This window comes from Dermacentor andersoni, chromosome 1 (assembly GCF_023375885.2).
Source record: "Dermacentor andersoni chromosome 1, qqDerAnde1_hic_scaffold, whole genome shotgun sequence".
Taxonomy (NCBI): domain Eukaryota; kingdom Metazoa; phylum Arthropoda; class Arachnida; order Ixodida; family Ixodidae; genus Dermacentor; species Dermacentor andersoni.
Window position 1 is genome coordinate 344,024,117 of NC_092814.1, and position 2,796 is coordinate 344,026,912.

At 47.9% G+C, this 2,796-nt stretch overlaps 1 non-coding gene across 1 annotated transcript; it reads right to left on the reverse strand.

Annotated features, from left to right (window-relative positions):
• Nucleotides 1–224: 224 nt before the first annotated feature.
• On the reverse strand, nucleotides 225–297 carry TRNAV-CAC (transfer RNA valine (anticodon CAC)). The gene has a single exon. It is a non-coding gene; the product is annotated as a tRNA-Val (tRNA).
• Between the last annotated feature and the right edge of the window lie 2,499 nt (nucleotides 298–2,796).

Genomic DNA, 2,796 nt, shown 5'->3' on the forward strand with positions numbered 1-2,796 from the left:
GCTTTCCAGTACACCTGATACCACGGCCCACAGGGGCCGCTGAAACAGTCCGTACAAGGGAGCACATGATGACCCGTCCATTGGGGGGGGGGGGGGGGGGGGGGGGGGGGCTGTGAAGGCCGGAAGTGGAACCAAACACCACGGGAACTGAGCCCGGATTGGGTTACTTCTCTCCCCCTATTGATCTGCGTATACGCGATCGCAAAAAAACGTATGTAATACATTGTTCCCGCCCGGGATCGAACAGGCGACCTTGCGCGCGTGAGGCGCACGTGATTACCCCTACACCACAGGAACCGAGCCCGGATTGGATCACTTCTCTCCCCCTTTTGTTCCGCGTATATGCGATCGAAAAGAAAGCAAAAATATAATACACTGTTCCCGCCCGGGATGGAACAGGCGACCTTGCGCGTGTGAGGCGCGCGTGATGACCACTACAACACAGGAACCGAGCCCGGATTGGATCACTTCTCTCCCCCTTTTGTTCCGCGTATATGCGATCGAAAAGAAAGCAAAAATATAATACACTGTTCCCGCCGGGGATCGAACAGGCGACCTTGCGCGTGTGAGGCGTGCGTGATGACCACTACAACACAGGAACCAAGAAGGGATTGGGTCACTCCTCTCCCCCTTTTGTTCCGCGTATATGCGATCGAAAAGAAAGCAAAAATATAATACACTGTTCCCGCCCGGGATGGAACAGGCGACCTTGCGCGTGTGAGGCGTGCGTGATGACCACTACATTTTTTTTTCTTTATTGCCGTCTTGGACGTGTAATACAAAGTAACATATGGTAAAACACTTCAGCCACACTTGGACTGAGGCGAGTGGTGCTAAAATCTTTTCATTTGTGCTAAATCATCAAGCAGTGATATTCACTCTGGTGGATCAGTCTGAGCCCTGAAACATTCGCGAAGATAAACAACACTTTCGATGAAGTTTTCACGTGTGGAACCTGTATTTATGTCTGCATGTCGCACCTTCATACGCGTTTTCCACAAACTGTGGAGGCCAAGAAGCATAATTAAATCGTAGGGTACTTCTTCACTTTCAACTGGTAAGTACCGGATGCCGTAAGGATTTAGAGGGAGTTCCTTTTTAATCGTCCTCTGAAGGACATCCCAATAAAAAATTGGATCCCAGCATTCTAGGAAAACATGTTCCACTGTCTCGGGCTTCCTGCATAACAAGCAGTTTGTTGTCCATGGCACGAATAGCCCTTTATCATGCAGCCAGGTTTTAACAGGCAGCATACCGGAATGCAGTTTTAAAAAAAAAAGTTTTAACCCCAGGTCTAACGGGCATATTCCTAACTCTTTTAAAAAAATCTTGCCCAGGGCCTCCAAAGTGTGGTGTCCGATAAATGGGTACAGGCAACACCACGTCAACCAGCGCTTTGTACAGCTTTTTCTTATTAACATAACATAGGTATTCAGGGCTGAAACGTACTTCCAACATCTTGCATGAAAGAACAACCTCGCGCAAGTATCCTGTCACAGCACCACACATGTTATCACAGGAGACTACCCTTCCAGGGAGCAGTCTCTGTAGGCGCACTTGCAGAACAGTTCTTAGAAATGGATCACTTTGATCACGCAAAAACATAAATCGCGAGACCACTTGACGCAAAAAAAAGATGCGCCAGGCCAACGCCTGCGCCTTTAACGGAAACAAACAGGTTAGTTCGGCTGGTTCTTTCCCAGGTGGACGCCCAAATAAAAACAGCAAAAACACGATGCATTTTTTGAATAGCTGTTCGTGTCGCACACAGCACATTCATTACATACCAGAGCTTCGAAATCAAAAAGACATTACAGATAGAGGCACGGGAAAACATTGATAGCTGTCTTCCTTGCCACGCGACCGCTTTTTCTTTCATTCTCGAAGTTTCTTCTTTCCAGTACGAGCTGGGATCCCGATAACCATCCAGGGGCACTCCTAGATACCGCGTTGGCAAGGTGGACCATCGAAGCCGAGGAAAACAACCCGGTGTTACGTCCCATTCGCCGTGCCAAAAACCGGAACTTTTTCCCCAATTGATCTGTCTTCCAGTCTGAGCGCAGAACTTTTCGACCACACTCGTGACTTCAAAGATGCTCTGTCTATCAGCGCAAAACACCGCTATATCGTCAGCATACGCGAGTACTTTCACGTGTGATGACTGCAGTCTGTAACCTGAAATTCGGGCAGAATTGATAATTGCCAGGCATAGCGGCTCTAAATACACTGCAAAAAGCAAGGCGGAAAGCGGGCATCCCTGTCTTACTGAAGAGCGTACAGCAAGTTTGTCAGTGAGATCGCCATTAACTATAATGCGGGTTGTACAGTTCTTCTATGCCATTTTAACGCCCTCTACTATAACGTCGCCTAGTTTGGAATGTTCCAGGATGGAAAAAAGAATTTCGTGGTAGACGCGGTCAAACGCTTTCGCCAAGTCGAGCTGTATCATTGCTATCTGACCGCCAACTGCATCAACACACTCTAATACGCTGCTTGCGACATGTATATTTGTGGCGATGCTACGGCCGTTAATTCCACACGTCTGGTGAGACCCTACCAATTTCGTGGTCACAGACTGCAGTCTTTTTGATGGAACCTTCATAAATACTTTGTAGTCGACGTTGGTGAGACTAATCGGTCGATATGACCCCACCAACAGTCGTTCTTCCGGATCCTCAGTCTTGGGAATGAGAACGATATGGGACGTGTTGAAAGACAATGGAACCTGTTTGCGTTCATAAGCCTCAGTTATCACATGGAGCATGCACTGTGCAACAGGAAGCTTAAAGGTTTTAT